Consider the following 26,861-nt stretch of genomic DNA (forward strand, 5'->3'; position numbering starts at 1 on the left):
TGATTTATATACCCCCGTGGTCTTCAGCACCTTAATCTGCAAAGCCAATGCAGAAATAAATTGGCGAGGTGTCGGTTATGGAATGGGGGCCCAAACATGATGTGTGAAAAAAAAAAAAAAGCGAAAATAACTAATTATCCACAATGATTTTATATTATATATATTATATATTATTTCTTAACCTTTTTTCTATTATATGGATATTTAACGTATAAATAAGTTCTTCCTGTTCACTACGTTCACTCAACGTTACACCTGATGATTCTTTTCACTGACCAATTCGATACTGACAGTTGCTCTATTTCTTAAACGCTCGCTGCCTTCATCTCTACCATAGACCCTATCTACTGTTTTCATTCCAATGGGATACTTAAAACTCCCATATGTTTATTCTAAGTATCATTCATCGCTCTCCCGCTATCCATCTCTCTTACAATATTTTACAATTGCGCGTGTGACACAATGTATTATACTATTAAAAGAAATATTAATAAAGATTTTTTTGTTTTTTTATATTTCATATATTTTATGTAGCACATATCTTACATACTTATATTAAGAATATAAATACATATATAGTATTATTGAAAGAAATATTAATAAACACTGTATAAATTAAATCATATTGTCCTTATGTATCCAAGAGTTGTGCGAATTATCAAATCCAAGCCATTTCACGTAAACCTCGTCACCTCTCCTGCGCAGTATTTTCTCCACGAGATACACGTCGGGATAATTCGCGCGATGCAACTCGTGCTCGTAGAACGCTCCAGCGATAGGTTTTTTGCGATAATCCTCGAGTAGATAACTCACGGGATTAGTATGCTGCACTTTTACAATTTTAAACACCTCGGTTGTCCAATTTGGCGTGTAACCCTTCTCGAAAACTGTCTTGTACTTGCTAACGCGTACCGAGTCACCTACTTTGAATTTCGCCGGACCCGCGATATTTACGCGGTTGTATACAGTAGCCAAGAGTCTCTCGGCGATCGCGGGGGTAACGTCGACGGGTCGCATACCGATCGTTCGATGCTTGCGCGCGTTGTAATCCGATACGAGTCCCGGCAACGCCTTGACCCACTTGTAAGATCCGTTCAACGTAAACATCTTCCACATGTCGTCTTTTAGCGTACGATTGAATCGCTCGACGATCGATGCCTTCAATACCGAATACGTAGAATAATGATTTATGCCGTGTTTTCGCATGAGCCGTTGCACGTCGGCGTTATAAAATTCCTTTCCCATGTCGGTCTGTATGTTTTTCGGACACCTCTCGCTATCTCGAATTATCTCGGCGATAGCGTCAGCTGTCTCGCTTCCACCTTTACTCTTGAGCGGTACGGCCCACGCGTGCTTGCTCAACGCATCGATGACTGTGAGTATGTAGTTGTAACCTCTGTTGAAACGAGAGTACGGACGCATCTCGACAATGTCGGCTTGCCACAGATCATCGTATCCCCGCACTGTTACGTGTCTTCGGGGGAAATTTTTTCTCGCCGGTGCGTGCAGTTCGTTCACCAACTGCCGTTTCTCTAAACTATGTTGTTTCTTCGCTTCCCCGGTTATTCCCGATCGTCGATCCATCGTTGTTTCGATTCGTCGATCGAATTAGCCGTTCAATAGCCGTTCGTAGCCGTTCAATTGCCGTTCGTAGCCGTTCAATTGCCGTTCACTGCCGTTCGATTGCCGTTCACTGCCGTTCGATTGCCGTTGCTGACCCGTTCAATAGTCGTTTGATTGCCGTTGCTGACCCGTTCGATTGCCGTTTATAGCCGTTTCTTAGCCGTTCACTGCCGTTCAATTGCCGTTCACTACCGTTCAATTGCCGTTCGCTGCCGTTCTTGATCCCTTTGTTGGCGCGATTGACCCTGTTGATAGTCGTTTTTAAGCAGTTCGTAGCCTCGTTCGCAGTCGTTTCTGACCCGTTCGTAGCCTCGTTGACAATCGTTTTTGACTCGTTCGTAGCCGTTGTGGACTTGTATGCCGCCTCGTATGTAGCCGTTTCTGACGTGTTCATAGCCTTGTTCGCAGCCGTCCTTGAGATGCTTGTAGCCTCGTTCGCAGCTGTTCTTGAATCGTTCGTAGCCTCGTTCGAGACCGTTTCCTCTTCGATCACTGCCACTCATTATAGCTCGATAATCGTCGGATAATCGTTCGTAGCCGTTCGGTAAACCTTTCTAGATGTTTAATAATTGTACAATAGCCGCTCCTAAGCCGTTCACTACAGCACATTACAGATTGATAGCCGTTTCTGAATTAGCATTAATCGTACGACGAAGCTCGTTTATCGCAGCCTGCAAAGCTCGCAGGTCCTTCTCGAACGCAGTCAGCTTCTCGTCTGATTCTTTCCGTTGATTTTTCAACGTTTTAACGCATTCTTCCACGTACAGTTTGTTGACAGCATCGGTATCAGCCTCAGGTTGCGCTACACGGCGAATCTTGCGCGACCTCGCGTCATAGTCCGTTGCGACGCGACACAGAGCGTTTTGACGCAAGTAACTCGTCACCAATTTACCCCAATGATCGCTCGTGCTGATTTCTTCGTTTCTCCGTTCGAATAATCCAAATTTGTTGATAGGCATTGTTTTTCGATGCGAGTGACGTCGATCGACTGATTAGTTTCGTCGAGGCGCCGTTTAATTTATAATAATGCCGGCTTCGCGAAGTTCTTCTATGATCGACAAGATCTCGTTGTCGTGAGCGTTGTGGCCAGCTCGACGCGAAGCATCGAGCAATCGCAGGCGATCCACTAGCTCGTTGGGATCGTCCCAGTGCACGTAATCGATCTTATTGTCGGTTAGCGTCATCGCGCGAGGCGTGAATACTCCCGTTCCCGTTTTTTTCTTTTTCGATTCGAACGACATCAACGGCGCGATTATTTGTTTATATTTGTATCCCTTGTTGCTCTTTAATTGACCTTGCGCATTATATCGACGTTTATGCGCACTCGTCGCCATTAATATGCTCTTATATTTTTGCGCATCGTCCTCAGTGTATATGGCGTCATTGGGAATTCTCATGAAGATCAACTCGTATAATCCCGGTGTACCGATGTATCTTACATTGTCTATGATTATAGAGTCATCTTTGTCAATGCCGAATCGTTTGTTACCGAGACGCATTCCATTCTCGTCGAAATAGACGCCGTACACGTGATCGATTGCGTTTTTTTTTTTCGTCACCGCTAAGAAGAGCGCCCATGTATTTTTGCCCCAGTGGTCCCAAGTTCTCTCGTAACACTTCTTGACCTTCCGACGTTTGTAACATGTTTCGAACGGATGTTTCGAGCGGATTGCCCGTAGTTTCGAAAACATCTTCGATCGCGAGTGATTTGGGTATCGCGAGTTGCGCGATTTTCGGCGCGAACGGTGTAGAGGTTATCGGCGGTTCATCCGATAAAGTCTCCGATAGATCGGATATACGCGACATCGATAAACGTTTCGCCTTCACCGGTCGTTTCCTCTTTTTCGGTGTCGCATCCTCCTCCTCCTCCTCTTCCTCTTTCTGTTCCTTATATCGCTTGATGGTAACGTTTTAATTATAGCGTCAGCGTTACTCTCCGGCTCTTTTTTCACCGCGATTGCGCTAGAGTTGTCGACGATCTTTTGCAGCGGTTCGATAATAGGTCTAAAATGAGTCGTGACCGCGATATCTTCGTCGATCTTACCGGTCTTCAAAGCGCGATGTTTCTTGCGGATCGATTCGCTCGTTTTCTCAATCTCCCGCGCAATCTTTTCACGCTCGCGAATATTATCGTTTCCAGCCATGTTGACGGAACGTCGAGCGTTTCACCCTTCTCGACGGAATGTCGACAGCGACTAATCGTTTCGCGGTATCGCGAACACGTTAAATCCTTTTCTATATCGCCCGTTCGTAAGCGCGCTGTCCTTATCAATCACTAGGAATCCATACTTTTGCTGCCAACAAGTACGGCATAATTCACTGAAATCCTCGTACGACATATCGGTATTCACGTGATCGTTGTACACGTGTTTCAAATTTGTACCGTCTTGTTTAAACAAGATCAGCAGGTTCGCGTTGTCGCGTATAAGATGTTTCGGTATTCTCGCGTACGTCTGACAAAGATAGAAGCAGTCGACGTTCGAGTGACGACCCATTGAGAAGTACTCTCTTATCGTATCTTGCTTGTCGCACGCCACGTCATCGAAGACAAAAATCGAGCTTGGACGTGCCTCGCATGGTGGAATGACGTCACTGTTATTCGAGAACGTAAAATAACCGATTTCGTCGATCGGCGTCAATAAATTCTCCAGATATCGATATTTCGGCTGTTGCAGCGACTTTGAGTACACGTACACGTTCTCGAAACGTACACCGTGTGGACTTTCCAGTAGACTTATCAAAACGTTGGTTTTACCACAATTCGAGGGACCGCAAACGATCGCGCGTATAGTAGTCGGTAACATCGTACCGTGTCTGCGCATCTCCGCGTTGTCCCCCATCGAGCGTAATCTGTCGTCGCAATTCGTCACGCGTATCGTCAAAGACTGTCGTACGAACCGCATGTTTTCTGTTTCGAACCACTTTTGCGAATGATCGCGAGGGGGAGGCCTATTTATAGAGGAGTCGCGACTCGAATCCGCTCAGTATCAAAAATGTTTCTCCTTCTGTCGGACGAGAGAGACATTCTCGGACTTACCGCCAAACAGCTGCAGTATATTCCGAAGATTCTTTTACTGGAAAATTTCGGTGATTACGTGGAACGATTGTGGGACAAGCTTCCTGAATATATAAAGGCTGATCCGGAGGTTCGACAATATCATTCGTGCATGCGACATTACAACCAGCCGTGGCAGCGAACGCACATTGACGGTCCGCCTCCGTTGATAAAAGATTGCTACGTATGTCAGCGAGAATCATAAGAGGCAGCGGTCTCTTAAATCGTGCGACAAACGCGCTTCCGATCGAATTCCATATTCCCGGCTATCAGTTTTGCGGCCCAGGCACGCGGTTGCGGAAGCGATTAGCCAGAGGCGATCGAGGTATAAATTTATTGGACGCGGCGTGTCGCGAGCACGATATAGCGTACTCTCGGAGCAACGATCTCACCGAGAGACACGCGGCGGATAAGATACTCGCCGAGAAAGCGCGAAATCGTATCGGTGCGAGAGATTCGACTCTCGCTGAGAGAGCCGCCGCCACAGCTGTCTGGGCGGCGATGAAAGCCAAGACGAAGCTCGGTATGGGCCTGAAGAGGACGAAGACGAAGAAGAAAACTGCGAAGAAACGGATACTTCCGGTAGCGAAATGTGGCGGCGTATTGCCAATTCTACCAATGCTGGGTGCGCTCGGATCCCTGATCGGCGGAGCGGCGGGTGTAGCGAAGGTGGTGAACGACGGAAAAGCCGCGCAACGTCAGATGCAAGAGATGCTACGTCACAATCGCGCCATGGAAGGTCGCGGATTATACCTCGCTCCTTACAAACACGGACGAGGAGTCTCAACGAGAAGAAGAAAAAAAAAACGTCAAAGAGACGTTAAAAATGCCGTAGGGCGCAACTACCAACGTACAATTGCTACAACTGGCGAAACGTATGCGCATTCCATATTTTATAGGCGTTTTCATGCGCGACTCTTTACCGATCGGTTGTATTTATCAAAACGAGAACGGCATCGTAAATTTAGATAGCGTCGAAGGACCGGGTACTCATTGGGTAGCGTACGCAAAGAGGGATGATCGCGTCGTATATTTCGACAGTTTCGGCAATCTTCGACCTCCCAAGGAACTTGTGCGATATTTCGGACGAAACGTAACGAAGATACAGTACAATCACACGCCTGTTCAAACTTACGATCAGAGCATCTGCGGACAATTGTGCTTGCAATTTCTACGAACGGTCGATGCGTGCGAATTTAAAGACGGATATAGCGCTATTTAACTCAGTATTCGTTCAACAGTTTTGTCGACATGTCTATGACATTCACATTGACTGGGAAGAGTAGCGTTCTCGCGGCAAATTTCTTTCCCACTGTAGACTTGAGCGACGATGAATACGAACTCGGTCTAACGGATTTTGAGACTTATCACACGATACCGAACGTGAATTCCTCGAATAATAAATTTTACTTTGGCAAAGACGACGCGGAAATTACGATTCCCGAGGGATCGTACGAGTTGCGAGATATACATGAATTTTTGAAACGTGCAATTTCACGGAAACATCGCGATAAGAAACACATTGACGGCGATGACTACGAAGATGGCGAATATCCGATAGTGCTCCGCGCTAATTACAATACAATGAGAAGCGAGATCCGCCGGGGTATAAGATATCGGAAACGCCGGCGCAGATCATTTTCCTTCCGATCATCGCGCGGAGCATTACGGATTTAACGTTACGCGTTGTCGACCAGAACGGACGATTGCTCGATTTTCGAGGAGAAGAGATCACCGTAAGATTGCACGTACGACGGCTGCAGCGATAACGTACGTACGTATGCGACGTATGAGATGCTCGTGTTGAACGGATCGAAAGACGCGAGAGATAACGCAATCTTTACGAAATCAGCGACACCAACAACATCAACGTCGACGTTCGCTAATATCCAATCATCCGAGAAAAAGAAACTCAGCGCATCGAACGTTGCGTTTTTGCAATCTTTGGGATTCGCGGTGCGAAACAGCTGAACGATGACGGACATTCTCAACATCGGTGACGAACCTATCTTTGACGATCGTATCGTCAAGGTCGAGACTCACACGTACAACCCGTTCGCCAATACAACGTTCGGACACAATGACGAGATAAGAATACCCATACAACAACAGGATCTGTATACGCTACCGCATGAGAGTTTCCTATACATCGAGGGACGACTAACGAAACACAGACCAGCAGCTGAAGGAGAAAGTGAATTGGTACTGGGAAATAATTGCGTCGCATTCATGTTCGACGAGATTCGATACGAACTCGACGGCGTTGAGATTGATCGCAATAGAAACGTAGGAATAACTACTACGCTCAAAAACTATGTAACGGTATCATCCGATAGAAGCGTGATTATGAAAAACGCCGGCTGGGAGCCGTCGACCAACGCGAATGGATATTTCAATTTTTGCGTACCGCTCTACATGTTACTGGGATTTTGCGAGGATTACAGACGCGTGGTGATTAACGCTCGTCACGAATTAATCTTGATACGATCGCGCAACGACGATAATTGTCTGCATGGAAATTCGGCGCAGGAGCCTGAGCTCGACATATTCAAGATACAATGACGAATGCCTCATGTGCTGTTGAGCGAAATCAAAAAGTTGTCGATGCTCCGTGCTCTGGAAAGCGGACGATATCTCAGCATGGCTTTTCGCTCGTGGGATCTGTACGAGTATCCGCTATTGCAGCTTACAACCAAGCATTCGTGGGCCATTAAGACCGCGACTCAGCTGGAGAAACCACGATACATCGTTTTCGCTTTGCAGGCAAGTCGGAAGAATGTCATGTCTAAGGATGCAAGTGAATTCGACCACTGTAAATTGGTCAACGTTAAACTTTATCTGAATTCGGAATATTATCCGTACGATGATATGAATCTGGATTTCGATAAAAACAGATATTTCATTCTGTACGACACGTATATGCGCTTCTGCAAGAATTATTACGGATACGAGTATCTCGAGCCGAGTCTCTCCGTCGGGATGTTTCAACTTTACGGTCCGTTCGTGATTATCGATTGTTCTCGACAAAACGAATCGGTCAAGAGCGCAACTGTGGATGTGAGATTGGAATTCGAGTGTAAGGAGAACGTGCCACCGAATACCACTGCGTACTGTCTCATCATACACGATCGCGTGATCCAGTACAATCCGTTGACCAACGTTGTACGCAAAATCACCTAAGTGTTTGCGATAACATCGACGCAAGAGAGAGGGGGAAGAGGAGCATGATATAAATCAAAGTCTTGCGAGATGGTTTTAGAGTTTTGCCGTTCCTCTCGACTGGCGTATCGAAGAGAGAGAGAGATCTCGTCATGTCCGTACCAACGTTTGTGGATCTGCAAGGATTTATCGTTGGGAAAAATTTTGTCGTGAAGGAAGCTGCAATCTTGAGAAAGGGATACGTTCTATCGCATTACTTTTTCGCAAGTCCCGTACCGTGGCACACGCTTACAAAATCTGAGCGATGTCAAGTCTCATGGCTGATTAGAAATCATCACGGATTACAATGGGAAGACGGAAACGTTCCGTATGGCTTGGCTCAGCGTGCGATTACAACAGCTGTCCTTTGTACGATACACGAAGAAGAAGAAGAAGAAGAATCGTCCGTCGTGTACGTCAAAGGACTTGAAAAGCGAAAATGGTTGGCCGATATACTAGACGATGCGGGGAACGGCTGTATTATTGAAACCTTGGATGCGGATTACGAAGATATCGATGCTCTAAATAAATTAGACGATACGAATAGTATGCGATGCGGAAAACATGTTAAGAATTGCGCCTTACAAAATGTATTCAAAATATTTAACTGGTGGTCGCGACGCCAGAAAGAATTGCGATAAAAATAAAATATGTAAATATTAATATGCGTTATCTCTTATTTACCCCACCCTAATCCTTTGCATGCGTTTCTAAGAATTCTTTTGTTCGAGCACCGCCTCCCCCTTCTCCTAAATTCCAATGCGTTAGAAACATTGATCCCCCACCACTACATTATATTTTTATTAAATGAGCGTCGGGTATAACCGATTAATTCCTGTACGATCAGTGTCGCGTTAACCGCTCGTGGATTCACTTTTCATAACCTCCCAGAGTAATGTACTACGTTGAAAGAAGCAGCAGCGGTAGCAGCAGTGGCGGTATCGGAAGACACGTGAATAATTACGTGCCGAGTCGTGATAAAACTCCATCGTTTGAGAACAAATACGACGAGTAAGTTTCGTTTAACATTTTTCTATTTTTCTATTTTTCTATTTTTTACAAATTGTATTATTAGTATTACTTAATTTTAATTTTTCCCGTAGCATTTCGTCGGAGCGTCGTGCGGTTCGTATACTAGGCAGACGATACGCATTGACAGCTACGGAATTCAAATTCCTCGAAATCTGTATCAACGTGGGTCCGCCGAGTTACGTGGAGATTATCATAGGAGATCATCGGGGAAAGGGACTGATATTATCTCTCGAAACATGGAAGGGACTCTGCGAGCAACGTCGCGATATTCTAAATCTCCTTCGGAACGACTCTCACGACATGTATAATTTTATAAGCGTTGGACCGCTAACAGTGCGAGTTCGTACGATTAACGACGCTAAACTCATAAGTCTCGAATCTTCGAACGTATGCATGATGATGGTAGAATCGACGTTACATCGTATGTTCGATCTCGATGATTGCATAGATGTAACTTTTGATCGATTAGATAAAATTATCCAAACAGTCGATGTCAAATTTACGCAATTCTCCAATATCGCGTCCGCTGTAACGAATCCTAAAGAAGTATCGATTGTAATACGCACGAGTGACGCTTTCAATAAGTATCAACTCGTCGATTGCGAGCTGGCGGCTTTAGCTTTTAGTCCATATAATACGTAAGACAAAAAAATATGTAAAAACATGAATAGAGTTTTAACTTTACTATATCGTGGTGTACTTTTTTTTGCGTTTGCTTGCGTTTATAAAACGGTTGAACATCGGCGCTGATAGGTTAAAAATTCTTCCGAGAAAAAATTGCGGAAGACGATTCTGGGAGGTGTCATTTGTTTATATTGTTTATAAATGTGCATGCTGTGTAATTCAATGAGAGAGAGATAAGGATACGTCGAACGGAAAAAAAAATCTAGAATTACTTATATCGGGGGTGAGGGATGTACCACGAAAGCAAGGGTGCAATTCTTCCGAGAAAAAATTACGGAGGACGATTCTGGGAGGTGCCATTTGTTTATATTGTTTATAAATTCTCATGCGTAATTCAGTGAGAGAGATAAGCATACGTCGAACGGGAAAAAATCTAGAATTATTTATATCGGGGGTGAGGGATGTACCGCGAAAACACAAAGCAGCCGAACATCGACGCTGATATACGAGCGGTGAAAGCAAGGGTACAAAGCAGCCGAACATCTGCGCTGATATGCATTGCATTCCTTCCGAGAAAAAATTGCGGAAGACGATTCAGGGAGGTACCATTTGTTTATATTGTTTATAAATGTGCATGCTGCGTAATTCAATGAGAGAGAGACAAGGATACGTCGAACGGAAAAAAATCTAGAGTTACTTATATCGGGGGTGAGGGAGTGAGGGTGGGGGTGGGTACCTATATTGGTGGCGAGGGGGTGGGGTGGGGGTGGTGTGTACCGCGAGAGCCATTTTGTTTTGCAAAAACATGTTCCAACGCGTTAGGATATATAATACAATATTGCTTAAGGAATACCGCTGTTTATATTGTTTATAAATATTTTATCAATCGGACATGTAATACAATATTGCGATAAAACATCTAACACGCGCCGCTACCTAAATCCCCTCCGTCTCGCGTGACGTCATTCCCCCGCGCCTCCGTAATCCCCCGCGCGCCTCACCCCCCCTGAGAGGACCTGAGTTAGAACCCGCCTTATATACCTACTGATCCCCTCCAAAACACCCTCGAAACCGAGGAAATAAAAGCCGTCCACCGCGAATCCGCGGCGGACAGTCGTTAATTACAAATCAAACAACAACTAGTACGAGATCGAGGGCTAACCACTATACTGTGCGATAAATCACCCGACGAAATTGTTAAACGCTCTAAATCTAAGAACGAAGCAATTAAGGAAAGGACCATTAAGGAAGGAAGGCTCGAAAGAAACCAACTAAAAATAGGATAAGAGAATCTATTTGTATAAAGGATTTTATAATAAAACGTTGTAGACGAAACGGCCCGGAAGTTTTGGTTGCGACACCCGGCTACCCCACACCCCGTGCCGCGTCCGGCACAACATTATTGGTGGCAGCGGTGGGATAGTCGAGATCGAGGACCATCCTGGATCCTTAACGCCTGCAACAAAAAGAAAATACAAAATTAATAAACTGGAAAGAGCAACTGCTATATTAAAGCAGATAGTCTCAACCAGCACGCAACACACACGGACGACAGTGATAAAGAAATCACGGCCAAGCAGCTGAAAGCCGAAAGAAAACACCAGCGCTCAAGGACCAACGTCGATCCACGGCCAAGGCAAGGCAACGCAACGCAGACGGACAATGCATCGCCGATGGATAGCGCACCAACACGGGACAACGACCCACCAGCAGCATCAACAGTCGAGCGATACGATAAGCGACCCGATAAGTTACGACCATGCGAATCACCGTACTACTACTGTAAGTCGAACTTTATTTAAATGTCAGCACCGTCAAAACAAGTAAAATTTAAGAGTCCGCGATTTCTGAGCGTGCCAGCACGATTGGCAAATAGATTCGGAACTGTAACTCCGATACGAGTAGCAGAAGAGGCTGCTCGCGATATTCGTAGAAGCGTGCGAAAAAATTTAGAAAAACATTATTCGAGTTCTAATTCATCCGAGGAACACGAACCGAGTAATAACGATAATTCGGTACAAGACGGACCAAGTCGCGTTACAGTACGAAGAAATTATTCATCGATATCAGTTGATATTAGTTTATTCGAGCCACGTGCGCAAGTGAATATGAAAAACGAAGCCGTCGATAGAGAAATCGAGCGCATGCGAGCGCAACAGGCCGAGCTAAACGCAGCCGCGGCCTATGAGGACGCAGGTCAGCCGGCCGAAGGAACGAGTAACGTATTACTCGCCGAACTCGTACACAGTTTCCGCGAAATGCAAACCGAAATGCAGTACATGCGCGAACAAATGCGAGAGATACAAACCGCACAAGCAAATTTAAATGAAGCGCGAGTAAATGCAAACACTGTCCCACTCGACGTAATGTACGGACGCACTCAACGCGATATACGAAACCGACGTAGCGCAGCCCCGCACTATGTATCATTAAAAGAAGCGCGAACAATGATTCCCGAGTTTGATGGGACGACGCGACATAGATTACAGGAATTTTTAAACGCTTGTACGTACGCGGTACAAAATATTAATCCCGCGGACGAAGAATCGTTAATACAAGCAATCTTATATACTAAATTAAGAGGTAAAGCCATGCAAGATTTCGAAACGCGAGATATCCAGACATTTGAAGAATTAAAAACACAACTCGAAACTTGCTATCAAGCGAAGCAAAGTACAATACACTTACAGATAGAATTTAATTCTTTAAAACAAAAGTCAAGCGAAACCGCCTATGCATTCGGCCAACGTGTCGATATGTTAGCCATGAAACTATATGAGTCTATGGTGGAAGGAGAAGAACGGCTTCCTTCATTTAAACAAGCAATACAAGAAACCATTAAAAAACAAGCGCTAATAAATTTTCAAATCGGATTACGCGATGAATTAAAAATTCTTGTGCGATCACAAAGATATACTTCGCTCCAAGAAGCGATAAATGGCGCGAGCGCGGAGGAGAAGCTTATCGGCCCGTCTGTAACATGAGCATCCGGCTTCTCCTATAAAAATAAATTCGACGTTAAAACGCGACCAACTCGAGATACTAACATACAATGTTATAAATGCGGAAAATCTGGACACTACGGACGCGATTGTCGAAGCAGTAATAAATATACATTACCAAAACCGGAAAAATCCACGCGAATAAATACTTTGAATAAATTTTGCAAATATTGTAAAAAGACAGGACACACCCGCGAGGAATGCTGGAGCCTGAACGGACGTCCTAAAATCAATAACACTAATAATAACCGTAATTCTAAGCCGGTTAATCAAATAAAACATAAAGAAAGCGAGCGTGAGCAAAGGACTCCGCATAGACAGAGAAAAAAGAGCACCGACTCCCCAAGTGATAGCGAAGAAGAAGAAGAGGAGGAAGCGAGAAGGAAACAACTGCGACCTGCCTTAGAGTATTGCGTGACGCATATAAAAAACACGCACACAGCCAAAGACGAGCTACTGCAGGTATCACTACCAATCCGTGAAGTAAAAGGCGAAACGTTAAATATGCTGTACGATTCCGGATCAACAATTTCCCTAATTAAATTGAAAAATTTAAAGGACGATACACCTGTATACGAAAAGAAAATTGCACTCACAGGAATCAGTGGACATAAATTATACACACTAGGGAAAGTATACGCAACAATTATACTCAACAAACGTGCTATCAAGCATGCATTTTATGTCGTAAAGGATGACATAGCGATCGAGCATGAAGGAATTTTAGGAATAGATTTCCTTAAAAAACAAACAGCAGCCTGCGATTACAAACGAAACCAAATAAAAATAAAGGATAGTATATTGAAATTACATCCATGCAGAAAAATAATTCTGAAACCTCGCAGCGAGACAATCATTAAAGCAGCAGTAAATCAGAATCATATAGGAATAGTCCGAACAAGCGAAGCGGTCCCAGAATCATATATTGGAAACGGCCTGGTGGAACCAAACAATTTTTCATGTCCTGTGAGTATGATAAACACGACAGACAAAGAGATCGAACTGCTCACTCCAATAGTCACACTAGAAGACATGGAGGAAGATACAGAGCAAATAAATAAAATAGAAACAAAAGGGAAGGCTAAAAATGCTATTTCTCGTAAACAACAAATTTGACAACTATTGCGAACTCAACATTTAAATAAAGAAGAAAAACGAACACTGTTAGAAATCTGTGAAGAATACAATGAAATATTCCATCTGGAAGGAGAACCACTGACATGCACCGCGACGGTCGAGCATGAGATAAGCACGCGTGCCGACACCGCGCCGGTGAATGTAAAACCATACTGATTACCCGAGAAACATAAGGCGGAGGTAAATCGGCAAGTACAAGAAATGCTGCAAAATGAAATTATCAGGACAAGCACGAGTCAGTGGAACGCACCATTATTAGTAGTGCCAAAGAAAGCAGATGCATCAGGAAAACCGAAACTCCGAGTAGTCATAGACTTCCGGAAATTAAATGAATTAACCATAGGCGACTCATTTCCGTTGCCTAATATTACTGATATTCTAGACCAACTGGGAAATGCGAAATATTTCAGTACATTAGATCTAGCGTCAGGATATCACCAAATTCCAATGGCTGAAAAAGATAAGAATAAAACAGCTTTCTCAACTCCCTACGGACATTACGAATTTAATCGAATGCCGTTTGGATTAAAGAATGCACCAGCGACTTTTCAAAGGCTGATGAATTCAGTGTTAATGGGAATACAAGGACTTAGATGCCTGGTCTACCTTGATGACATCGTCATATACGGATCAAGTTTACAAAAGCACAACAAGCGATTAAAAGAAGTTATGCAAAGACTGCGAAAAACTTACTTAAAATTACAGCCAGACAAATGCGAATTTTTACGCAAGGAGGTAATATATTTGGGCCATATTATTTCCGAAAACGGAATATCTCCAGACCCATCGAAGTTAACAGCAATAAAAGAATTTCCGACGCCGAAAAAAGTCAAAGATATTCAATCCTTCATAGGATTAGCTGGATATTACAGAAAATTCATCGAGAATTTTTTAAAGATCGCAAAACCGCTAACAAAATTAACAAAAAAATCGGAAAAATTTATTTGGACAATGGAACAGCAAGCAGCATTTGAAACATTAAAAGAGAAACTAATGACTGCACCAGTGCTGAAATATCCTGATTTTACAGAAGAATTTATTGTGACCACTGATGCCTCCGACTATGCGATCGGAGTAGTGCTATCACAAGGAGAGGTAGGCAGCGACCGACCGATTGCTTACGCCAGCAGAATATTAACAAAGGCGGAGCAAAATTATAACACTACGGAAAAAGAATTATTGGCAATTGTATGGGCTGTTAAACATTTTAGACCATACATATATGGAACAAAATTTAAGATTATCACGGACCATAAACCTTTAATATGGTTGTTCAATGTAAACGACCCCGGATCGAGATTAATCCAATGGAGATTAAAACTCGAAGAATATGATTACGAAATCATACACAAGGCTGGAAGAGCAAACGCAAATGCCGACGCCTTAAGTCGTAACGCGATACCGGGACCATCGCTAGAAAAGGATAAAGAAATTCTAAAGATAGAAGAAGAAGAAACAGATACTGATAATATAACAACATACACAGAAGAAGAGAAAAAACAGATATTATCAGAGTATCATGATGCACCTATAGGAGGGCATCAAGGAATTGAACGAACGATTAAAAGAATCCGCTTACAACATAATTGGAGAGGATTAACTAAAGACGTAGAACAATATATCGCGAATCGTGTCAAAAAAATAAATTATCAAGAAAAAATAAAGTTCCTTTAATAATCACCGACACGCCTAATAAACCATTTGAAAAATGCGCGCTAGATATAGTAGGACCGCTAACTATTACTAATAATGGAAATAAATATTTATTAACCTTCCAAGACAATTTAACTAAATTTAGTAAAGCTATTCCGATCCCAAATCAAGAAGCGAATACTATCAGCAAGGAATTTGTTACAAAGATAATTCTTGAACACGGAATACCGGAAAAAATTTTGACAGACCAAGGAACTAATTTCATGAGCGAGATCTTTAAAAACACGTGCAAACTATTAAAAATAAACAAAATACAAATAACCGCGTATCACCCAGAGAGTAATGGCGCGTTAGAACGATCGCATCGAATATTTAAGACACTAGCAGAATATTTAAGACACTATATAAATGAGGACCAAACAGACTGGGACGAATGGATACCGTTCGCGATGTTCACGTATAATACGACGCCGCACACTACTACAGGATATACACCCTTCGAATTGATGTACGGACATCAAGCCGAAATTCCGACAGCATTGACAAAACCGCCTAAACCAACATATAATTATGATGACTATGCGCAAGAACTAAAAGAAAGACTACGCGCAACAAACCAACTCGCAAAAGAACACATAAAAGAAGAAAAATGCAAAGCCAAGAAACAATATGATAAAAACACAAAAGAAGCCCAATTTAAAATAGAGGATAAAGTGTTAGTGTACGACGAGACACTACGACGCGGAAGATCAAAAAAGCTAGAATCATTATGGACAGGACCGTATACGATTTTAGAAAAGAACTCCGACGTAAACTATACAATAAAAAAGGGAAGGAAAACGATACGCATGCACACCAACAAATTAAAATTATTTATTGAACATTAATAAGCACAAAAATAAATACACACTAATAATAAATAAATTTACTTACCCATGTGGGCGACCGTGTCCACGGCCTGAGGGGCGCAACGGCTCCGGCAAACGCTCAGGAAGACGCCAGACGGCGCGGGCCCTCCCCCTGGGCACCGCATTTCGGCCACGCTGGCCCAGGCGCAAGAGACGTTCTACGCGACGATGCGCCCACAACGCCGCGAACTCCTCAGCCTCCTGCGCCCGCGAGATGTCTAAAACATCCCAAATGGAAGGCAATATGCTCCTGGGATAGGGCACGACCTCGCGAATCACACGCGAACCAGTAACCAAATTCACAGTCACACACAATGAGGAAAGGCTGTTCGCGTATATACGCGAATAAGCCCGCTCGAAATGATCGCGCGGTAGGGGCGGGCCACCAGACACATCCCGCACCTGAGGCAAATCGGCCTCGCAATTGTTAATATCGCATGCGAACTCCTCTGACGAGGAAGGATAGCTCGACATGATTTTTTTGTTTTTCTTTTTTTTTGTTGCTTTGTGAACTGACTAACGACCAGCGAAAGACTGAAGCTCGCGAAAGGACATAATACAGAGCTAAGTTGAGAAAGATTAAAACTAATCCCACACTGATAAAATTAGCAAGCAACGAATAAATATGACACCAGCAGAGTACATATATATAATACTTAATATATATAATTACAGAACGCTAATACTAGAGATCAACCCCGTTCCCACCAAGCAAGACGAAACCCGCCTTCTGTTTGAAATTGAAGAATTTAAACACAACCCAGGAATCTACTACGAAAAAATCGGACATCTATATCAAACCGAGCAAACCTGGAAATTAGTTATCAAATTCGACATAACGGAATTAAATGATCGAACCTGGCAAATCAACCAATATATTAAACAAACTAACGAAATATGCAAAGAAATAAAACCAGAAAATAGCATAAAACAAACGTGCGATAATTTAAAAAATATTATTAATAATGATTCAAATAATCTAAATAAAATAATAACATTAATAAATACGTTATATAAAGTTAAGTCAGATAAACGTAGAGGCCTAATCAACGGCGTAGGCTCCATCACAAAAATCCTATTTGGAATAATGGATGAAAATGACAGAAAATTAATAAACGAACAAATAGGATTATTAGAAAACAAACAACAAATCTTAGAACACGTCGCAAAAAACCAGATTAAAATTTTAAACTCCACCATAATACATCTAAACAAATTGGAAAATATATTAGATTATAATGGAAAACTAATTAATCACTATATTAGAGATTATACCACACGAGAAGAAATAGACGAACATTTTACGGTAATAATAGCAATGATAAATAATTTAATAAGAGATGCGAAAGATATCTTGGAATATCTAACATATATACGTCAGGGTAAAATGCATCCATTACTAACACCCATAACTGACATTATAAACCAACTAAAGGAAGCCGTACTTCAATTACCACGAGGCTCATATTTCCCCTTTGAAATTAATCAAAATGAATGGGTAACGATAGAAAATTTTATAAAAATAAATGCGTATTGCGAAAAATCGAAAATATATACAATATTAAAATTCCTCATCATTACGCAACCTATGTACGAAATTTTTAATGTCATTCCATTACCAACAACCGACTATAAAAACAAATTTGCTTATATAGAAATAGAGAATAAGCTAATGATTGTAAATAAAGAAATGCGTACCTATTTCAGTTTAACAAAACAAGATCTAACTAATTGTATAAATAAAAATAAACAATACATATGCGAAAGCAATCATCCGATATATCACCTAAATATAAATACGCCGTGCGAAATAAAAATATATGTATACGAAACAGATTATCGAGAATATTGTAACATAAAACACGTAACAGTAAACCATACAATATGGATTGACTTACGTCAACCACACTCCTGGCTATACTCGACAGCATCCGAACAGCAAGTCACAATAAAATGCGATAAGCACCCTGATTATAAGAAAATAATCAGAAACATAGGTCGAATCACCCTACGTGACAATTGTAAATTGACGTCAACAGACATAATATTACAGACTAAAACAATTACATATACTTCAGAAATAGAAGAATTTCAACCCGAATATAATATAACAATCTTTAAAGATAATAACTATACAAATGACAGACGAAAACTTAAAAACATAATAAATAATCCAACAGAGCTAAAAGAACTAAATAACAAGCTAGAAAAGATAAATAAAGATTTAAATAATAACGAAAATAACTTCTTTAAACAAAAAACATTTATATACCCAATGGCTTCCAGTGGAATAACCACTATAATTATTATAATAGTAATAATATAGATAATTATCCAATATAAAAAGAAGAAATCTAAAAAACCGACTGTTACAATAATAGACGAAACTGACAAAACATACGGAATGCCTAGACCAATATTAAAACGAACTAAGAGCACACGATTCTAGAATAAATAAGTTTAATTTAAGAAACGATTATAATGAATATTGTACACGCGAAATATATTTAAAATAAGGATAGGCATATACACATTTAGAAGATAGAAAAACTTCGTTTGCAACCTCCGTTTTTCTTTTCCAACGGGGGAGGGATGTTATAGCCCGAGAGACTATAACTTATTATACCATTATAATAGAATATACAATAGAACATTCGCGAACCGCGCAAAACCGCCATCTCAGCAAACCACGCGCGAGAACGCTCGCTGGAAACGCGAAAGACGCTAACGAAGGGATTCAACTTTGAACCTCCTTCGCTTGCATTTGGACTTTGGACGCCACGAAGAACCCCCATGACCATACATGGTCATGTCGCTAGGCGATCCCCTCCAAAACACCCTCGAAACCGAGGAAATAAAAGCCGTCCACCGCGAATCCGCGGCGGATAGTCGTTAATTATAAATCAAACAACAACTAGTACGAGATCGAGGGCTAACCACTATACTGTGCGATAAATCACCCGACGAAATTGTTAAACGCTCTAAATCTAAGAACGAAGCGATTAAGGAAAGGACGATTAAGGAAGGAAGGCTCGAAAGAAACCAACTAAAAATAGGATAAGAGAATCTATTTGTATAAAGGATTTTATAATAAAACGTTGTAGACGAAACGGCCCGGAAGTTTTGGTTGCGACACCCGGCTACCCCACACCCCGTGCCGCGTCCGGCACAACATTATTAATATTACTATTATATCTTATGTTCGAATATTATAATTTATTAATATTATTTATTACTAGATTTATTTTATTATTAGTATTATTCTTTATTTATTCATTATTTATTATTATTATTTGTTATTATTATTTATTTATTATTATATTATATTATTTATTTTTATATTATTTTTTATGATTATTTATTATTTTTATTTATTTATTATTAGATTTATTTAATTATTATTATTTTAAAAATTAAAAATAAAGAGGGTTAACAGTCCATATAGTAATAATACAAATTAGAAAAGGAAGGCTTTCGGACCGTGACGTAGGATGTTCGTACGAAAAATTAATTAACAGTTGAAACGTAAAACAGAGCTGCTAAATTAAAAATTGATTTAATAAGCCAACCTCTGTCGGCACAAAAAGACTATAAAAATACAATTTTAAAGACAGACGCACTTCTACAGATCCTTATTAATGTCATATAAATAATCATGATATAAACTCTAAATTAAGACACAAAAGGATCCAAAGTAGGATACAAAAAATTAAACGCATGAATTAACGGTCAGTATAACGCTTGTTGGAAAACGCAATTTCTGAGAAAATGTCAAACAAAAAAAAATTAATAAAAAATAATAAGAGACATGAAATGCTGTAACAGAGCAAAGGAATTAGGAAAAGGGGGGCAAAAGAGCAAGGGGTTTTTTAATAGAGCGACATTTATTAATGATAGGAAGATACACTGAAAAAATTCATTAGTAATAATTATCAAATATATTTAGTTGTGAATTTTAATTAAATATTTGATAAATATTACCATATTTGATAATAATTACTAAATCTTCAATTGATCTAGTTTCAAACAAATTTTGTTTGCAGTTGAATCAATTAAACAATTTAGTAACAATTATTAAATATTTAATATTTATCATAAAATCTTTAATGATTGTTATTAAATATGTTGTAAATATTACTAAATCAATTTAAGATTATTAGATTCAATTTAAGATTATTAGATATTTGATAACTATCATTAAATGATTTAGTTCAGTCAACATGTTTGATAAAATAATTGGTAATTATTAACAAATTTTGATAAGATAGTCGTGTAAAACAGTTAGCAATTATTACCGAATTGGCAGTAATTACAGGGTGTCCGTCAATTTTCGACCTTAATGAAATAAAGAAGTAGATTGGTTTGAATTAACGAAATATTAAATAAAAAAGATCGGCCAATCTGCGTGAGTAAAAGCGCGCGGCGACGAGAGTTGTCCCACCGTAATCCGATACTACGAGCGCGGCGAAGCGGTGGGCTCTCGAAGCGGGTCGCTCTCCGAGACATGATGGTGGTTTGCGATATATCGCAATACCGCGCCGAAAAATGACCCGTCCCCCCTTTTGTGGCGAGAAAATGATGCGCTATCATTTCCACACCACCTTGCAGTAGATAGCATGGTGCGCTTTTTTTATAGTGATTTCCCCCATAGGCCTATTCCACTCTCAATTTAAAAATTATTCAAAATGCCATTTACTATACGCTGAATATATCGTAAATGTAAAAAATTAATGAACAGTACCTTTACAAAAATTGATTCGTGGTTGAAAATCCTTCGATAAAATGTATTGCACACTTTGATAATGTGATACGATGATAAAATTCTTCAAGAATCCTTTCTTCTCGTACACGAAGACACACTGCTGGACCGGTTATCCCGATATTATGCACGACACTCAGTTTCACATAATTATTGCACAACACGTAAAATTGTACGGCCACTTAGTTTTCGTGCACGCCCGAGAAATGATTCCATGTAAATTGCGGCCGCACGATAAGTATTTTCTCCCGCTAGTCCCTATGCTACAATCATATCCGTATATTCCTGCAGAGTACACTTCATTTTCTCTGTTAATTTACTACGCAAACACAAGATTTTTATTAAAACGTCTTAGCTCTCGCACGCTGTTACCAGACTGCGTACGCCAGCAGCACGCAACTACAGCTGACAGCTGAGCGGACATGTGAGTGTAAGCGTACGTGTGAGTTCGATGCCTGCGCACTATGATTATGGGATACATTCGTAAAAATTGAGTTGAAACAAGTTGCCAATGTCTTCCTACGAATGAGTGTTATTAAATGCGCATCCGAATCACTTGATACTAATCTTATTTCTGGACCTATTTCAATTATATCGTTAAGTCCTCTTTTACAAAGAAATCTATAACAAGAATGCAATTGCAATTTGATCGCTAATGTTAATGTTATATGTTTCCTTGATGTTACGGTAGACGCATAATTCTTCGAAATTTTATGAAACATCGAATAGAATAGAAGATCCTCATATCGAATAGAAGATAAACTTTTAAGAGGTCCCATTCTGCGAATAATTTCTGGATAATGTACCATAAAATGAAATTTGGGTTTTAGATGATCATTGAATAATCGTATATACATTTCATGATGAGAAATTATTAACTCTTTAAGGAAATTTATTTGAACGTTTGAAATAATTGTATCTGTTACGATATTAATAATTTCACAAAATATAAGATAGAAATCCCAAACTTCATTATCATAAGGAATTAAATCTCCTATAATAAAAGTTAAATAGCAAATCATCGCAGACATTTTTGCTGCTGTAATCGATGCGTATAAAGATTGTCGACAGAAAGTGAATGATGTTTCGCTATCGAAACGACGCAATGCACTGAATCGAACAAAAAGAAGCTTCTAAACACAGATCGGAGCTGTGTAGAAAAAGCTGAAGCAAAACAGAATGTTGTCGGTTACACGAATATTCAGTCCCCCTCACCCTCCTTTCCATTGATATGCCTACAGCTTCTTTTCGCTCGATTCAGTGCGTTACGTCGTTTCGCTAGCGAAACAACATTCATTTTCTGTCATCGATCTTTTCTTCCTTTATTTTCTTTTATTTTTTTTTTATGAAACAAAAGATGGTCTTGTTGCCACGATCTCATCCGTAACATCCGTTCGAGCATTTTCCGAAGTAATCGCCCCGATTATTATACGCATCGATTATTGTACGCATTTATGTGCGATGACTAATTCTGCTCAAAATTGGATATTTCGAAACATTTCGAGGAAATGGATTTTCTTTTAAAGAGTTGGGAATTGCCTCATCTCTGTGATATTTTTCAAGGTAATTCTAATTTATTATTTCTTTTCAAATAAAAATTTCTTTGTAACTATAATATTATCTTATTTATTATTTATTATCTTATTTATTATTTAACCAACCTTGGATATTTTTGATTTACGCGTATCTTTTGAATCTTATTTGTTGTGCACAATAAATTAATACATTTTTATAAATTATAATTTATTATATAAATGTATAATTCGTTTTTTCTCTTATTTTATTTACACTGAAGTTTGATATACATTTATATTTACATTTGAGATTTTCTTATATTTAACATTTTATATTTTCTTTATGTAGCGAATGATATTAAAAGTGTAGATGATTTGGGCGATCTTTTAAACGAATGTAATTCGTCCGATTTCAATAAATTGATTCCCAACGTTTTAAATCGATTGAAACTACGCAGACATTTCAATGAATACAATGTATGTTTTCTCTATTTATATATTTTTTCTCTATTTTTTATATTAATTATTATGTAATTAAACTGATTCTATTTGCTACTATTTTTAATCAGCGTAATTATAAAATGGAAAAATAATAAAAATTGAATTATTTTTACAGATTCGCAATAAAATAGTCGACTTTGATTGTTCAAGTTTTAGACAGAGAATGATAATATAAATAATTCAATTCTTGTTGATTTAATAAATCTTCCAACAAAACCTGAGAATGCTATTGTAGAAGATTAGCGATAACTGTCAAAATGTGAATAATTCTTTAGTCGAAAATAAAGAAATATTACCATGAACCACCTGTAGAGAAAAGAAGACTAAATTTAAAAACAGTGGAATTTAATTTAAAGGAAATATTATCAAAAACAGCTTTCGGTAATTCTCTGATACTAATAAATGAACATGGAGGAAATATTACATCTCAATACCAATCCATTTTATGTGATATAATGTGTTATATCATACTTTTTGAATTTAAATATCAGGTATATTTATATGTTATTTTGTCTATAATTTTTTATTCTGTTACTTTACAATATTTTATCTTTTATGTATTATTAAAATATCTTTTTCATTTGGGATCCAATAATCTACATTTACTATATCTCTATATCGTGATATACAGGGTGTCCCTAAATTCGCGCCCACGGAGTATAAGGCGTGATACTTTAGGCTAAAAGAAATAACTTTTTCCTTTAGCAAAATTGCGTGCGATAAGTAGTTTTTGAAGGAGAGCAGGTTGAAGTAAACCAATAGGCGTTCTGGTGTAAGTGGCGCTCAGGGCCGGCGCGCGCGCTTCGCTCACTTGTATCAAATTCTTGACTAGTATTTACAAATAATGTTAAAACATTAATGCTTTGTTATAATTAGTTTACTATGAATTTATTTTTATCTTAGTTATGATTTTATTTTAATTATACATATAATTAGTTAGATTATACTTAAGACTCAAATAATAAGAATCAACTTGAATACTGAACCGTGATCTTTTTCCATATTGTATTCTTTAAAAAGTGAATAATTAACAAAATAAATATTGCTTTTATTTCTTACGTAATAAAAGATAAAAGAATGTCTGATTTCGTAGATCTATCTGAAAATAGAGACAAATGTAAATAGTAATGTGCTTTGCGAGCTAAACGCGTTTCTATTCTTCTAAATTTTTTTCTTTTTTCATCATTTTCTTACATTTTGAAAAATTTTCTACATTTTGAGTCTTAAGTATAATCTAACTAATTATATGTATAATTAAAATAAAATCATAATTAAGATAAAAATAAATTCATAGTAAAGTAATTATAACAAAGCATTAATGTTTTAACATTACTTGTAAATACTAGTCAAGAATTTGATACAAGTGAACGAAGCGCGCGCGCCGGCCCTGAGCGCCACTTACACCAGAACGTCTATTGGTTTACTTCAACCTGCTCTCCTTCAAAAACTACTTATCGCACGCAATTTTGCTAAAGGAAAAAGTTATTTCTTTTAGCCTAAAGTATCACGCCTTGTATTCCGTGGGCGCGAATTTAGGGACACCCTGTATACATGTTAAATTTTCTTTTTTTAAAGAACACTTCAAAACGAAGATTTTGCTAAAATTACAGAGGAAATAATTGAGTTATTTCCAAAAGAATGTAAAGAAACTTACTATATGCCACCTATACGAAAAAAATATTCAAAAATTGATAAAGCTGATATCTCAAGAGAAAAATTGGTCGATAAATTTCGTAACGCATTAAAATTTATCCGTTATGCTGACAAGTTGAAAAATAATAATCACATTGAACAAAATGTTATTGTAAGCCAAGGTATTTATATTTTGTATTAAGATTTATCATGAAATTTTTGAAAAATATATAACTGGTCCAATAAATATTAATTTTTTAAATTCTTCTCAGCTGATGATCAACAAATCGCAGAAGAACATAGAATTTGGTTGATCCATAACCAAAAACCACAGAATGAAGTTAACGAAAAATGGGATCACATATATTACGCGTTGAAGATTGCGCTAGTAAAATATACAAAAATGTTAATGACTTATTTATAAAGTGGCCTATATTGAAATTGAATTCTTCTTATATATTGGTAAATGTCTTTATTTTGAAATAATATAATAAAATAAGGCTTTATGGTAAAATAAGACTATTTTTAAATAAGACTATACTTAAAATATAAATAATAGAGAATGAGCTAATAAGATTCAAGCACAGAAATAAAGCCTATGATTTTTTTCATTTAAAATATTTATTAAAGGAAGTGAACATTAAAAATAATTTTAAAAAGACTTTTAACTGCAAATTTTACTACTAACAACTACAAACAAAATATTATAAATTTGAGTATTAAATCTTTAATAATCTTTATTAATAATTTATTAAGGTGCTAAGTTCACGTAGGTATAATAATTTGTATTTATTCTTATAGATTGAAAGGGATTTTGATTGAAAATTTCCTCAATATAAAGAAAAGTTATTGAAATTTTGGAACGTAAATTTTGAAAAATTTTTCATTTATTTTAAAAAAAATTTATCTGCAGGAGGGAACATTTATGAAAGTTTAATGAATGCACAGCATTTAAACTTAGGTAAATATTCGTACATTAAAAATTTTATTTTAATTTGTAATAAAAATGATACACACATACAGATATGTTTCATATATATGGTTATTATTAGACACTCTGTGCCTTAATATTTCTTCTATTAATACATATCTATTGATTTCCTTATAGATTCGAAAACAGCCCTTCAAATATGGCTTTTAACAAGTGTTGTAGCTCCTAAATTAAGTAAAATTACTTTTAAAATTGGGAACAAGAAAAGAATGTGAAAACCTACAATCTCGGAAAGTCAGGAAGGAATTCTAATACACTGTAAAGTAAGTTAAACTCCGTTCTCGTTCCAGATTCGAAATAAAAAAAAATCGAAATTGATATTTTATCAAGAGACTGATGTATATATAGAATGATGTATATATAGAAGTATTTTTCCAATAGATATTTTTACTGGGCGCTTTTTCAGTTTTTTAAAAAGATTTGTTAAAGTTAAACTAACATTTATAATTAGAGGTTTCTTACGTTTTGTAATTTACTTTAGGTACCTGGCGATATTGAAAAAATATGTCAGGACAAACAAAATAAAATGCGTCAAATGAACCTTACGATGCAATCTTTTATAAGCATCGTTAGACCAGAAATAACTGCAATCGACAATGTATACATTCGGCTCGATACAACATTGTATTCTATGCCGACGGTATTAAAAGCATTGGATGTACTTTTCAAGATTTTTGTAACATTTAATGCGTGTTATCTGAAAGAATGTGAAAATATGTGGTATCTAATTCAGTGGAGAATTTATGAGATCCATACAATTTGGAATGAGAACATTCCCTTTCTGTGCACTGCATTAAATAAAATAAAAAGAGATTAGTCTTCATTGTGTATAAGTCTGAAAACTTGTTTTCACAACTTGTATCATTTGCTCTTTTGAAAATCTATTACTTTTTATTTAGTAATATTGATTGATTGCTATTTATTGTATAATATATATATATATATATATATATATATATATATATATATATATATACAGGGTCTACCAAAAGTGTGGAAACCCCTAAATATCTCGGAAAATATACGTTTTACAGAAAAGTGTTTCCAACAAAAGTTGTAGGGTTTAAGAAGATCTATATACTGATTCTATCAGTTTGACCTTGGATGGCGTCGTCAAGGTCAGGTCAAGGTCACATTGACTTTTTTAAATGACACCCCCTACATTTGATTGCATATTCTTATAGCTTAATTCAAGAGCTTTCCAAAACACTATAATAATGTTCATTTTTATT

At 38.4% G+C, this 26,861-nt stretch overlaps 1 pseudogene; it reads left to right on the forward strand.

Moving 5' to 3' along the window:
* The first annotated feature begins 22,466 nt into the window (after positions 1–22,466).
* Positions 22,467–26,446, forward strand: LOC112638108 (annotated as a pseudogene).
* Positions 26,447–26,861: the final 415 nt, after the last annotated feature.

Source organism: Camponotus floridanus, unplaced genomic scaffold, assembly GCF_003227725.1.
Source record: "Camponotus floridanus strain SB8 unplaced genomic scaffold, Cflo_v7.5 scaffold247, whole genome shotgun sequence".
NCBI classification, from domain to species: domain Eukaryota; kingdom Metazoa; phylum Arthropoda; class Insecta; order Hymenoptera; family Formicidae; genus Camponotus; species Camponotus floridanus.